The sequence below is a fragment of the Podarcis muralis genome, chromosome 2 (genome assembly GCF_964188315.1).
Source record: "Podarcis muralis chromosome 2, rPodMur119.hap1.1, whole genome shotgun sequence".
Lineage (NCBI taxonomy): Eukaryota > Metazoa > Chordata > Lepidosauria > Squamata > Lacertidae > Podarcis > Podarcis muralis.
In genome coordinates, this window is record NC_135656.1 from 115,412,109 (window position 1) to 115,427,359 (window position 15,251).

Genomic DNA, 15,251 nt, shown 5'->3' on the forward strand with positions numbered 1-15,251 from the left:
CCTAGAGGACAGCATACATGATTCCGAAAAGAGGGCAATTCTTTAAAACCGAAGGCCATTTCTACAAAATGGAAGACTTCCGATGGCAGCCTTTTACAAGGAAATTGTTGACGGTTTTTAGTTTGTTGGAAGCTACCCAGATGGGCAGAGGCAACCCAGGATGCAAATAATAATAATAATAATAATAATAGCTTCCTAAGCCTGTCCTGGGACGCGGGTGGCGCTGTGGGTTAAACCACACAGCCTAGGACTTGCCAATAAGAAGGTTGGCGGTTCGAATCCCCGCGACCAGGTGAGGTGAGCTCCCGTTGCTTGGTCCCTGCTCCTGCCAACCTAGCAGTTCAAAAGCACGTCAAAGTCCAAGTAGATAAATAGGTACCGCTCCGGCGGGAAGGTAAACGGCGTTTCTGTGCGCTGCTCTGGTTTGCCAGAAGTGGCTTAGTCATGCTGGCCACATGACCCGGAAGGTGTATGCCGGCTCCCTCGGCCAATAAAGCGAGATGAGTACCACAACCCCAGAGTCGGTGACAACTAGACCTAATGGTCAGGGGTCCTTTACCTTTTTAAGCCTGTCCTGCTACGCATGCTGATCAGAGACTCTGTCCAAACAACCCCTTTGAACGCAACAGGGCTTCCTATTTTTACTGCTACCAGTGGGATCAGTCAAACCACGAAGCCACTGATCAGCCAGAGTTTCCTGTTTTCACCAAGCACAGTTTGAAGTTAGCTTAATATCCCAGCTTGTTCCAAAGCTGGCAGCCGTAGTTTCCTGGTTTGGGCAAAATGGAAAGTTTGTTAGTTATGGCTCATAAGAGACTGCCTGGTTTCATCACAGTTCACTCTCAGGGCCGGCCCAATCATGAGGTAAGCTGGCACAATTAGGTCAGCAGGAAGGTGCAGGGGGAGATGGCAAGAGCACATTCCCAGCTCCCCTGTTTGTTAGCCTTGCTGCCAGTGCAGGACCACAGCTGGTAAATTTGTGCAACTACCCATTTAGAGTCCTTCTCTTTTCCCCTCTCTCACTAAAGGTTGGGTGGGAGTCCTCCCTGGAGTGATGCATTCTGGTTGTGGGGGCCAGGAGAATGCGGTGGCGGCTATAGTTTTTTGTTTTAATCTTGGGTCAACTTAGGTTTTAGCGTAACTTTGCTGCAGCAATGCATTAAAAACTGTTCCTATTTTTAACCCAGCTTTTCAGGCTGTGATTCAGTCATCTGAACCTGGCCATTATCGTAATAGATCTTGCAACGACCTTGCAAGGTAGGCCAGTCTTATTTAATGCGACTACACATGGGATTGCTGAGGCTGCAAGACGTGCCAAGATTTTTACCTCAGTGGGGAGAAAAGAGCATTTTGGAAATGGAGGCAATTTAGAGGAGGAAAACGGGGGTTGGTGGAAGGTCACCTCTTCTGACACAGCTTCTGCTCTGATAAAACTCAGAGTCACCTGCAGCTCTTTAGGTAAAGTAAGAATAGCAGGAGATATGATCGCAAACCTGCCATGTAAGGTTTGGTCTAGCAAACATTTTTAAAGTGGATTAGAGAGAAAGTGCAGGGAGGAGGAATATCCACCACCAAAGCTAAGCAGAACCTCCATGTCTAGAGGCACTGGACCTGTGACCTCCAGGTGCTGGAAACCCAGGTGTGTTCATGTGACTTTATGGTCTGCATATCTTTTCTGTGTGCGCATGCATGTGCATACATTGGCCTCAAAGCTCACTGGAATGTGGCCTCCAGAATTAATGCAGCTTTAAGCCCATAAATGTTTCGTTCCTCCTGTTCTATCGGAAAGAACAATCAAATCTAAGACTATCAGGAGGAGAGAACTCCTGGATCTACAGAGTTAATGTTCTCAACATCCTATGGACACAAACTGCAAAGAGATTTCTCTCTAATTACTAATTAGATTTTTTTTCTTAAAAAATTGAAGCAGATAACAGATTTGGGTGGCATGCGTATCTATGGCAAGAGAAGAAAAAAGGTTATAAATTGTTTGAAAACCATATCTTCCGGAAATCGTTAATTGAAGTATGGGACACATATAAAAATCTATTAGAAATGGGGGTTTCACATTGGTTATCCCCATTAGAGGTTATGGGAGTCAAGAAAATTAATATGAGGAGTAATTGGATTACTTACGGAGATTTAGTGGTAAAAGAAGGAGAGAAATGGAGATTGAAGACATATGAGCAAGTAAAAGAACATGTATTTGATTGGCTGCACTACTACCAGATAAATGATATGTTTAAAAAGGATGTGAAAGAAAAAGGGTATAAAGAAAAAGATTCGAAATTTCAAACGGAAACTGTTAACAATGATTGTAAGATAATCTCAAAAATGTATAAAATATTATTGGAATGGCACACGATGGATGAGGAAGTTAAATCTGTAATGATTCACTGGGCCAGAGATTTAGGGTATAGTATTGATATGGAAGGGACGCGGGTGGCGCTGTGGGTAAAACCCGTTGTTCGGTCCCAGCGCCTGCCAACCTAGCAGTTCGAAAGCACCTCCGGGTGCAAGTAGATAAATAGGGACCGCTTACTAGCGGGAAGGTAAACGGCGTTTCCGTGTGCGGCTCTGGCTCGCCAGAGCAGCGATGTCACGCTGGCCACGTGACCCGGAAGTGTCTCCGGACAGCGCTGGCCCCTGGCCTCTTGAGTGAGATGGGCGCACAACCCTAGAGTCTGTCAAGACTGGCCCGTACGGGCAGGGGTACCTTTACCTTTACCTTTTTTTATTGATATGGAAGACTGGCAAAAAATATGGAATGAAAATCTGAAGTTTACAGCATGTAGTATGTTAAAAGAAAATGTTATGAAAATGGTATACAGATGGTATATAACACCAGTTAAATTGGCAAAAATGTATAAAACCTGTAACAAATGTTGGAAATGTAAAGAGAAAGAGGGTACTTTTATTCATATGTGGTGGGAGTGTAAGAAAGTGAAGGGGTTCTGGGAAATGATATATAATGAGTTAAAGAAAATGCTGAAATATAGCTTTGTAAAGAAACCAGAAACCTACCTACTGGGAATAACTAGAAATGAAATAAATAAGAGGGACTGTAAACTCTTTCAGTACGCAATAACAGCAGCGAGAACATTGATGGCCCAAAAATGGAAACAAGAAGAATTACCAACTTTGGAAGAATGGAGAACAAAACTAACAGACTATGCAGAACTAGATAAATTAACTGGAAAAATCAGACTTCAAAGAGACCACAAGTTCCTAGAGGACTGGGGAAAATTCAGAGAATATTTGAAGAGTGTATGTGAGGAACAAACAACGCTAATGTGTTTTAAAGAAGCTTTGTGGGAAAAATAAGGAATATTGCAAGAATGTAAACGAGGATAGAAAGATTTTACTTGAAGGCGATACTATAATTAAGGAATGTGAAGGTAGAAATTTAATTACGGATGATTGTCAGAGGAGCTGAGGGAGGTTCAAAAAGTTAAAATATGTGATTTGGAAAATTGTATGATTGGAGATATTGTGAAAATTTTAATAAAATTTATTATTTAAAAAATTTAGAAATATGAAGCAGTATAGAAATGAAATGAGTAATAATCTGAACATGAATAGCTAATTTCAATTTCGCCTTCCTCAGTCTTTCACAATACTGTCTTCAATGTTTTTATTATCATTAATTCATTTCCATATGCCACACATCTTAAGAATCCTCCTTTCTTCTGCATTCTCTAAACTGTCACCCACTTCAACCCTCAGCCTTCATCTGAAAACTCTGCAGCCTTACTGAGGAAGGTGGAAATAAAACAATTAATGAAACAGGTTTAAGCCTGTCTCACTGATTTACACGCAGACACAAGAGGTCACTAGCTTTGATAGCTTGGGAAAAGATCAGGTGCCTTCTCCGGGAAATAGATCTATTAGCTGTTTTATTAGCCGTGACAGATCAACAGAGCCTCCATGTGTAGGCACAGGGTACCTTGATTTGGGGAAGACAAAAGAAGCCATTTCCTTGCTAAATGAATCTGATGGACATCATTACTACAAGAGAAAAGAGAGCTTTCAAAGGCGATCAGACCAATTCACCAAGGAGGGCGATAGGTTTATCAATGGCAGTGGCAGAGGAGGGGGGGAAGGAGTAGTGGCCTGCAAAGGGTGTCAGGGGGCTGCAGGGTGAGAGGGACACCTCCCTGTTGCACTGCTCTTCCATTCCCCCCCTGCCTCCCCTTCCCTCTCCGCCGTGGGGAGGACCGTCGAAATGGGCTGGGCTCCCTGATGAGGGAGAGGGAGAGGGGCGGCAAAAGCCCCGGGCGACTATATGCATCGTCCATCGGGAAGCAGCAGCTGCCTTGGACCCCTCATTCTGCCCCTTGAGCTCAGGACTGAAGGGAGCAGCTCCCCAGGGTCTCCGGCAGGGTCCGTGCCAGCCTGAGCCAGAGATGTTTGCCCCTGTGCCCTCCTGCAGATGCCCTGCCCCTCAGCTGCGCCCCTTCCCCTTCCTGCCCGGTTGGGGGGCGCCCTGCAGCCTCTAGCTGGGCTCGGGGCCTGATCCTGCCAGGCCCACGTGCTCTCCCCCTCCTCCCGCTCCTGCCCCCCCCCCCGCCTCCTGCACCTCGGACTCCTCGCTCCGTCCCTGCACCGGAATCCGGCTCCTCTCCGGGGAAACTCGCCAGGCCACGGGCCTCGGCGGGGGACAGGAAAGTGCAGCCGCTCTCGAGTCCCCCTGGCTGGCCCCGTTTCCTGCCTCTCTGAGCACCGGAGCTCGCTGGCTGTGGGTTGGGCCCTGGGAGGCTGCGAGGCTGGATGCGCCCCCTTGCGCTGTCCCTCAAAATTTATTGTATCATTGGAATCTACCTGGCATCTTATATGCTATCCAGAATGTTGCACAAATAAGTCTCCTTGTGATCCGATGTGCAGTCACTGGTTTCCTTATCAGCAAATATTTTCAGAAAGCTGGGACGATGCCACCCTGCAGCCACAGCTGTCAATTTTCAGATTTGAAAATAAGGGATCAGCAGCCTCTCCTTTCCCTGGGACAGTCTACAGGATATCTAACAATCCGGGATAGCAGCGGGAAATGGCACTGGAATAAGGGAATTTCCGGCAAAAAAGGGAAGGTTGACAGCTATGCCTGCAGCCCGAATGGGTAGCTGGAGGAGGCAGTCCAGTTCCCAGCTCTGCTGGTTGGGATCATGCAATCACTTAGCTCCAGCAACCAACCTTTCCAAACCCTCCAACATTTGTCTGATGAAAATAGGGACATCCCATTCCATAACTATAATTTTCCTATTTATACACCGCACATCTTATTACGTTGCCCCAGCCACTCTGGGAAGTTTCCAACATATATAAAAAACATAATAAACCATTAAACATTAAAAAACTTTCCTTTTAAAAAAAATAATTTTTATTAATTTTTCAACACGAATATACAATCTTATCCTAATTTTCTCAAATTTAACTCTGTTTAGACTTCCTTCCTAAAAAACTTTCCTATACAGGATTGCCTTCAGAGGGCCCGTGGGTTGGATAACTCCATTCCCTCCAGCATTTCTTCAATGAAAATAGGGAGATCCTAAGGAAAAGCGAGACATTCTGGGATCAAATCAGAAACCAGGACGGCTTCTCCAAATCAGGGACATTCCTGGGAAATAGTGGCACTTGGAGGGTTTGTCTTTCCCTGCTTTTTCATTCGCTGCCTCTGGTCTCCTGCATCCATTTAGCAGAGGAGGGGAGCGGTTTTGGCCTTCATACTTCTCCACCCCCCACCCCCAATATAACCAAAAGCACAATATAACCAAAAACACACACACCATTTGGGAGTGAGGACCAAAATAATAATAATTGTTTTATTATTTTATTACTTATTTTTTGCAGTTCAATCTACTGTATCTATAAATTTTATTGTTTATAGCCAATGGCCACCACTATACAAGCACAAATCATGCAGCTGCAAAACAAAAGACATTGCATGCACCAGACCAGGATAAATCTATAGCGTCCAAAATTTATTTTCACATTTGTTTCAATGGGAAGGATATAGGGCAGCAGAGTCCAGGTGGTGAGGTCCAGATTACAGATTCCATCATCCTTGACTGTCATCCCTGCTGGCTGAAACTGATGGGAACTGGACACCAACATCTGGGGACACCTCAGTGGCTATGCTCTGATATACAGAATCTACAAAAGATTAAGGCACTGATCCAGAAAACAATGAACTGCGAATAGCAAGTGTAGCTAGGAGGAGAATGCATTGGCAGCAGGGTTTGGAAGCTGTTCCCTGACACAAATCCCCTTATTTCCTCCTCTGGAGATCTGAGGTCTACAAAGCAATGGGTTGTTTTATTCAGAATAAGCTCACTGACATCAATGGAGCTATCATCATAATCATCTCCTCTATGGGTGCCGCTAAGTGCCCTCTGTCTTTGAGCTTTTTGCTCTCCTAGTTTTAAGGCTTGCTGGTTTCTCTAAGTCTGGGGAAAGTGCTAAGGATGATGGTTTAATTTCCATAAATGAGAATGTTTTAAGATGGAGTTTCCTTTGACAGTAGCCCTCATGTGTGTTAGTCACATGAGGGAGGCATTCCATTCTGTTGAGACTGTTATTCCAGTAACTGTTGTTTTTAACTGCTTTTCTGTTCTTTTCTCTCTCTGTGCATGAGGGAGAAGTGCTGCTGAGAGAGATGTCTCAGGATACTATCGTGTGTCAGTGTGATCTGTCTGAAGGGAAACAGTGGAAGATCACGAAATGCTGATCAAAATTACTGCTCAAAAGTTCAAAAACAGAATTACTGCTGAGGTGAAAGTAAAAACCTTTTGTAAGAAACTGTAAGACAATTCAAGTGAGAACATGCCCGTGTTTGAATAAGCATGAGATTGTAAATATATTTTTCTCGGTTATATGTTTATGAAAGTAAGGTTCTTTTGAATACCAAGAGTCTGGACATTGTAGTCTGTAAAAAGGAACTATCACCTAGAACAGCTATTTTGCTTCTTAGCTATAAGCTACTCTGTTACTTTGGAGATCATCAAAATTCACACACAGACTGACTATAATGTTGCATAAAGTATAAGGTTGGGGAGTTGAGAAGTGGGGATAGAGGGGGGGGAGGGGGAAGTAAACTTTCATTATTTTACAGAGTGCATATCCAAAGTTTTTGTGTCGGTGACACATGCATAGGTTCTCCTTCTATTCATTCATTTTCATTGGCAGTGAGAAAGATCGGGCCCCCAGGGCATAGTTGGTTGCCTTCAGTTGACTGCAGTGAAGGGAGAACCAATTGGAGGAACAGATTGTTGCAATTCTTGGAAAGGGATGGAAAAGAGCACGGCTACATCGCGGTTTAGTCTTTCAAGTACTTGTTGTTAAATACAGTGGTACCTCTGGTTACGTACTTAATTTGTTCCAGAGGTCCGTTCTTAACCTGAAGCACCACTTTGGCTAATGGGGCCTCCCGCTGCTACTGTGCCGCCGCCACACAATTTCTGTTCTCATCCTGAAGCAAAGTTCTTAACCCGAGGTACTATTTCTGGGTTAGCGGAGTCTGTAACCTGAAGCGTATGTAACCTGAAGCGTATGTACCACTGTACTCTGTGAGTTGAGTGAGGCTGAGAGACTCCAGAGAAGTGGAGCCCAAGGTCGCCCAGCAGCTGCATGTGGAGGAGCGGGGACACGAACCACATTACCAGACTACCACTCTTAACCACTACACCACACTGGCTGGAAAAAGGGGAAGTTGTTTTCTTTGCATTAAGTTGTGAAAAATAAAGCAATAAATTTTAAAAACAACCCTTCTTTCAATGCTTTCTTTTTAAAGCAAAAAAAGACGTAGTGCCATAGTTTGAACAGTTTGCCTTGTATGGGAAGGATATATCTGAGATACAAATGCACACACAACGCTCTCCCCTCCATCCAGGCGAGGAGGAGGCATTGTCAGGAGTTTAAAGGCACATCCCGGCTGGCTAAGGTGCGAAGCAGAGCCATGGAAGGGGGTGGGGTGGATTCTGAGGACCACAGACCACATGTGCAATTGGCCCCCCCAGGTATGAATTTCTCCACCCTTGGCACCACATAACACCAGTCTTGAAAGATCTACATTGGCTCCCAGTACGTTTCTGAGCACAATTCAATGTGTTGGCGCTGACCTTTAGAAAGCCCTAAACGGCCTCGATCCAGTATACCTGAAGGAGCCTCTCCACCCCCATTGTTCTGCCCAAACACTGAGGTCCACGCTGAGGGCATTCTGGTGATTCCCTCCCTGTGAGAAGCCAAGTTACAGGGAACCAGGCAGAGGGCCTTCTCGGTAGTGGCACCCGCCCTGTGGAACACCCTCCCACCAGATGTCAAAGAGAAAAACAACTAACAGACTTTTAGAAGACATCTGAAGGCAGCCCTGTTTAGGATGCTTTTAATGTTTAACAGACTATTGTATTTTAATATTTTGTTGGAAGCTGCCCAGAGTGGCTGGGGAAACCCAGCCAGATGGGTGGGGTATAAATAATAAATTATTATGATAAATTATTAAGTGCAAATCAGGTAAGTGTAAAGAGAACTGTTTCAACCCAACTGTAGTGTATATGTAGTACAGCCGTACCTTGAATGCCAAACGCCTTGCAACTCGAACGTTTTGGAAGACGAATGTCCGACACAGCTTCTGATTGAGTGCAGGAAGCTCCTGCCTTGGTTCTCGTACGGTTCCAGGAATCGAATGGACTCCCAGAACGGATTAAATTCGAGAACCAAGGTACGACTGTACAGGGATCAGGATCAGTGTGTTTGCAACTTCAGCTGAAAGTATTTTTCACAATTTTTTTTAACAGTAAAAACTTTTAATTAGTTCTATTTGACAAGAACATTGACAGCCACCAACAATTATGTGGATTTGTTTGCTAAAAAGGACAGGTGTAAACAAAGCTCGGAGCTAAACAGGTAACCCTCCATTCCCCGAGTCGAGTTCTTGCTGTGAGCTGGGCCCCTCCTGCGAGAGAAGCTCGCGCTCTCAAAGAGCTTCAGCTTCTCTGGGGCCAAGAGAGCGGCGGTGGCCACAATGCACTCCTTCACCAGCTTGCCTCTGGAGAGCGGGCGAAGCTTTTTGGAGACCAGCTCGCTCACCACGAAGCTGGCTTGCTCCACGCTGTCCATTTCCTTCCTTGGTTCCGGGGCGATGCCTTGCTGGGCGTGCAGGTCCATTTTCAGCGCCTTCACCTTCTCCTCGCGCAGCTGCCCTTGGAACTCCTCATACTGGATGTGCTTCGTCCTGTAGTGCCTCTGCAGGTTGGCTTTCTTCAGGATGGAAAGGGCCTCACCACAAATGAGGCACACGGGCATGCCTTTCAGCTCCACAAAGAAATAGTCATGTGTCCATTTCTTATTGAAAATGCGGCACTCCAAATCTTTCTTCCTCTTCTTGTGTGACGGCATTGCAACCAAATGATCTAACAAAGAAACAGGTGGAGCGGTTAACTGGATTTCTTCCAGGGTGAGGGGAGTGATGATATAATTATAATCAAGAGAAAATACTGGAAGCCAAGGCTCCACAACCTCCATCTTGTGCTTCAGCCACCTTCAGCCTTATTAGTGGGAGAGGAAGCCCTGCTGATGACATCCTTCCATGGCAGGATTAAAAACTCAGATATCTATCAGTTAATTGCTAAATGTCTCCTTAAACCTAGGCTACGGTCGCCACAATGGAATGCCGAGGTGCCATTTTTTACTTTTGGCAATGAAATTATCCTTATTATTCATTTCATTTCTATACCGCTTTCTATTTTAAAGAAAAAGCCTCAAAGCGCTTCACAACACATCAAATAAAACAAAAAATAAAAAATAAAAACCAATTCAAGCTTCAAGGAAAATATTTCAGATCCTTCTTCTCCCCCTCTCCTTGTGTGGGTTCTCCCGTGTGTCAGGAGAGAGGGGCTACCTGTCTGAAGCTCTAACTGCAGTCAGGGCAATGGGAAGGTTTCTCTCACCTGTGTGGATTCTGACCCCCAAGCTCTTCCTGCACTCAGAGCACCTGTATGGCTTCTTCCCCACGTGGATCCTTTTGTGTGAAGGGAGCAACGATTTCCAGCCAAAGCTCTTCCTGCCCTCGGAGCACCAGTACAGCTTCTCTCCTGGGAAAGCCCCCTTGCACACAGTGAGCTCCTCAAGGCTTTCCCACACAGGCTGCAGTGATTGGGGTCAGGGCCATAGTTAGGGGACAGCGAGGAAAGCACCCACTAGGGGCACAGGTGAGGAGGGCCCCCCAAAAGCAGCTAAAAAATATGTCAGTAATATGTCTATAAATAAAAATTTTGATGATTGCCTGATAAGAAAAAGTTTTAAATAGAGGGTCTTTATATGATACCCGGGGGCCCTGCAACACAGCCGCTCAGAACACAAAAAGGAGGGGGTTTGGAGGGGGTGTCGCCCAGAAGAGAAGCGGCTCTGGCCCAGCAGAAGCCCACCCTCCCCTCCCTCTCGGCAGCCTGACCAAGAGGGCAAGTTGAGGTTGAGGGCAGTGCGCAACGTGAGGGAAGGCAAGAGGGTGCATGCGTCCCTCTCTGTGTGTGAGTGGGTATCCAAGTGGAGGGATGGTGGAGGGAGCCAGCTCAGCACCAGGCTTCAGAGGTTCCTTTCGTTAGTGGAATGAGAGGGTTGCTGCCTCTGCCGCTGCTGCCGCCATCACAACACACGAAGGCAGCAAAGGCAGCAGCTGGCAATTTATTGCATATAGGCTCTACCACTCGAGCTGTGGGGGTTCGGATTGGTGAACACCGATCGCATATTCGTAATGCTAATTTGGAGGCACCTCTGGGAGAACATTTCCCCATAATCATTCAGATACGGATCTATTATTTACAGTTTTATGGGTGAATCAGAAGGCAGTTCGCATCAGAAAAGATTATGAGCGACAGTTACGGCAGCAAGAAACAGTTTCTTTTCATGTTTCAAACCATTTATCCAGGGGTTCTCAACTCTTAATTTAGACCTTAATTGTTTCAAATTTCATTTGATTATTTGTATTTTGTCTGTAACTTTACACTGCTCAATTTATCCCAATCTCCTTGTATTTGTATTGTTACTTTGCACCGTACCTTTAAACTCAATCTCCTTGTTATTAGCACCACCTGGAGTTGGCTTTATGTTTTTCAGAAAATATTGTTACTAAAAGAGTATGTACTCTTTTTCATTACTGTTTGTATTCTACTTTAAATTTTTTGTAAAGTGGTATGTCATGCAGGTCATCGTCTGCAAAATTTTATTTTCAGTTTATGAAGCAATTCTATATCCTCCCACCACGCTGACGAAGAATTCTATGAAACAGTAGTCAATGTTAGGATATTTCCGTTCCACCTTAAAAAGGGAGCAGGCTTGTGAGTCACAGAGTCTGCGTATTTCCTGTTACAGGATGTTTATGTTTGTTATTCCTTTCGTTTTCCCTGTCTGTGCTTGAACGCTGAAGCAGACGGTCATGTCTTCTGTTTGCTCTGACCAACGTTGAATAAAACTGTAAATATGCTCTCCTGCTGTGCAACTTCTGCTGTGTGAATTCTGCTGAAAGAGTGTGCACCAGCCTAGGGATGTGGCAATCTATTCCTAAGGCTTCGTGTCGCTAATTTTTGATACTGCGTGACTGCGTGACTACGGGAGGCAGATGGATGTCCGGCAGCCGGCTTGGGGGCTCAGATGGACGTTATCTCCCTGGCAGTATCCCAACAGTCAATATCCGGAATCACTGTTCAGTGTTGGACATCATATTTGCTGAATACACAAAGCTTCACAGCTTGTCTTTCATCCTGCAAAGTCTGGTACCTCACTTCATTTAAAGATTTCCAGAGACTTTGAGACTAAAGATTTCATTTTGTACTTGTTATGGTTTGAAGGAATTCTGTAAAGCTTGTCCATTGCGTATATACATGGTCATTGTGTTGCCTAGACATTGCTGACGTGAGCTTAGGGGTGACAGCGGCCACAGTGCTGAAAAGTCCAAATAAATGGGCAGTCGCAGATCATGAATCTGACTTTCCTCCAACTTCCAAACCAAAACAGGAGGAAAAAAGATTTCAGGTTTGAAAGTGGCATGTTAGTCAGGTTTGCTAAACCAAAACTAAGCCAAAATTTAGCTTAGAAAGTGTGAGGCAAAATACAGGGCAGTAAAACGAGGAACAGGGTGGTGAATCCAGGGCAGGGCAGGGAGGGGGATTGGTCGGCAGTTGGTTTTCTTTTTCCACCTGGTACTGAAGTGACTTCAAAACAATCCATTCCAATCTCCTGCAGCCTCACAGGATGGCCCCCCCGCCTGGAATTTGTCACACATGCATGCACACACCCAGATACTCATGAATCTGTCAGTCTGTCTGTGCTTGGCTACCCAGAGTTTGAATGCAGGACTTTTCACATTCACACACCCTTTCAAACAAAGGTGCTTGGAGAGGATCCCTAATTTGGCAGAGAGAGAGCGGGGAGAGAGAGATCTGAAATTCTGGACAAAACTATCAATGCAGGACATGACATTTTTGTATTAGGCAAAGCAGGACTTTATAGGTGATAACCAGCCCATTGTGTCCAGAAACAGACAATTAGGCAGACGGAGCTGTTCTAATATGGGAGTCCTATGCTGCCCATAGCCAGCCCTGGTCAGCAGTGTGTCTGCAGCTCTTTCAGCCAGTTGAACTTTCTGAGCTCTTTTCAAAGGCAGCCCCATGTAGAGTGTGTTAAACTAACTCCTACGCAATGTGGCGCCAGACTGCTTTCTTTTTTTGTAATTATCTGTTTGTTTTAAATTCTGTAGCTTAAATTCTCTTGATACTTGTTTTTTTGAGAAGGGCCTCTTACGGTCACAAAGCAATGATTTTCAGGGCAGCTCCATAACACTGATTGTGCCCTCACACTGCCCCTTTTTGTGTGGGGATTTGGATCCAGAAAAGGAGCAGACAGGGAAAGGTTAAGCAGAATCCCACCCACCCCCCGCGCCACCCTTAGGTGTGCTGAGCCTTCATCTGCTTCATGACTCCAGCTTGCATGAGAAAGAAGGATGGAGCTGCAGGAATCAGGAAGTGGTCCTTCAACCGGCCAGGACATCTCACCATCACAGACAGATCCAGTCTCCTGCTGGGGAGTCAAGAGTGGCCCTGGGATGGCAGAGAGAGGAGGGGAAGGGCCCAGCGACAGAAGGGAAGGCAGGGCTCCAGATGCTCCCTTGGACCCCCCCCCTCCCTTGACACCAAGGGGAGCTCCTCTTCTGGGGCTGAAAGCATTGCCGTGGAGGTTTCATTTCTGTCATGATTGCAAGGGAAGAAGGGAAGGTAACCCCCCCCCCAACACAAAGAACTGAATGATAAAAGCCCTGTTCTGAGCGATTAGCGGCTGGAGAGCATAATGTGGGGTTTAGCTGTGATGCTCACCTGCCTCCCTGGAGGAGTCTTTTCTTGGGGTCAGGGAGCTGAGGAGCAACATGAAGTTCCCAGGTTACATTTCCTTCTGGTCAGCTATTCCAGCTCTTGTCTCCTCCCCATTTCTTTATGGAGGGCAAAGGCTATGCACTTTGTATAGATGCAACTATAACCAACAACTGGCGTCTTCTGGGTGCACTGAGCTCTCCCCCCTTCCGCCTTCTCTCCTCCAGATATAATACAGATTCCCTCAGCATCGTGCCCCACCTTCCAGAAGGCAAATATATATGGTTGTTTATTTAGGACATATTTATCAGCAGTGATAAATATGACATTAATTGGTTACTGAACAACGGCTTCAATGCTGTCAACATGAGCTTTGTCTGAGGTTTCAGACATATACATTTCCTTCAAGAAAGATGCAGAAAATACTTTTCCTTTTTGATTCTGGGCACTTGACTTCTCCCGTCCTGCTACCATCATGGCAGACATTTGGGGCTGAGATCCAGGGCCCCCTCAGCAGCAGCAGCAACAACAGATGGAGCCCCCACAAACATTTGTCACATTTTGAAGGGGTTTTTTATTAAAAACAAACAAAAGGCTTTTCCTTAGGCTCTCATAGCCCTGAAATTAGCTCTTGAAAAAGAGAGGGTTGCCAAATAGCATGGCCCCCAAGAATGAAAACAAACACTTCCAAATTCTTTTTTGCACCCCCAGAGACAGGGCTCAGCAACCTTTTAAAGTCGAGGGCCAGATCACTGTCCTCAAACCTCGCCGCGGGACAGAGTATGCGTGCGCATTCTTTCGTTACTACACGATCCAAAGATTAAACAAAAAAATAATAAAGTTCTGAAGGTCCCAGTTCTGCACCGCAGCATATCTGTTCCGTTCTGAGAGACCCTCCCAGGGTTCTGGAGTGTATGAAGCCTTGATTCCCTGTTTTTAACTCCGCTACCGAATGCAGCGAGCGGTTCCTTCTGCAAGACGCGTGTTCTCCGCTCTCCTGTATTGGAGGGGGAGACGCTTTCGGAAGCAGAGTTAAAAACAGGGAAAGAAGGCTTCATACACCCCAGAACCCTGGGAGGGTGTCTCAGAACGGAACCACTCGCTGCGGCGGCAGGAGCAGTGAGCCAGCTGAGGGCTGGAGAGGGGCTGCCTTAAATGGCGGCTGTCGAGCAACCATGCTGGCACAAACAAAGCCCAGGCCCTTTCCTCTCGGCTCTAGGAGGAGGGAGGGAGGAGGAAAGAACTCTGCAACCAATCAGAGGGAAACAATGCTGCTGGCACCAATCAAAGGCTAGCGCCTTCCTCCGCAGGGCGGGGGAGAAGCCAGAAGGGAGGGAGGAGGCGCCACCGTCAGGAAGAGAAAAAGAGAGAGAAGAATGGTGCAGCCCAAACTATATGAATCAGAACCATGATGTGATTTCTGGACCTTCCGTGGGCCGGATCCAGAACCCATTCGGGCCGGAACCAGCCCGTGGCCCTTAGGTTGCTGACCCCTGTCCAGAGACTTCACAGCCATCTTCACTTCCTAGGAACTCTGGGAAATGTAGTTCTGGGAGGAACCTCTTAGAAGTTTCTGAGCCTCCTCAGCCAACTACAATTGGACATCCTGAGACTACAATTCCCAGAAAAGCTGGACCAAGGCTGTAGTGTAGTTGGTATTGCTTAGAACTCATTCTTTGGTCAAGCAACGAGAGTGAGGCCTTGTGGGTAACCAACAAGCCACAAGGACCATGGGAAATAAGTTCTGTCCCTTTAACCCCAGACTAGCTGGCTCCTTGGCGTGAAGGGTTTATTGGGATCAAGGAAGCCCTAAGTTTATGAAATGCTTGACACCTGGGTCTCTGGGTGTGAACATCCCCCTCCCAACGATGTTATCTGGCCTTGAATTGCCTGAGAAGAGGA

General features: G+C 46.1%; 1 protein-coding gene across 4 annotated transcripts in view; it reads right to left on the reverse strand.

Moving 5' to 3' along the window:
- LOC144326060 (uncharacterized) overlaps positions 1 to 15,251 on the reverse strand; it is a 37,127-nt gene that overhangs the window by 4,729 nt on the left and 17,147 nt on the right. The window contains exons 1-2 of one of the 4 annotated variants that reach the window (XM_077921830.1): positions 4,580 to 4,669; positions 560 to 769 (exon numbers count right to left, since the gene is read on the reverse strand). The gene's annotated coding sequence lies outside the window, so the exon portion shown is untranslated. Of the gene's footprint in view, positions 1 to 559; positions 2,454 to 3,946; positions 4,547 to 4,579; positions 4,670 to 15,251 lie in introns of those variants that run through there. The other 3 variants (XM_077921831.1, XM_077921836.1, XM_077921826.1) reach the window with 3 other exon arrangements.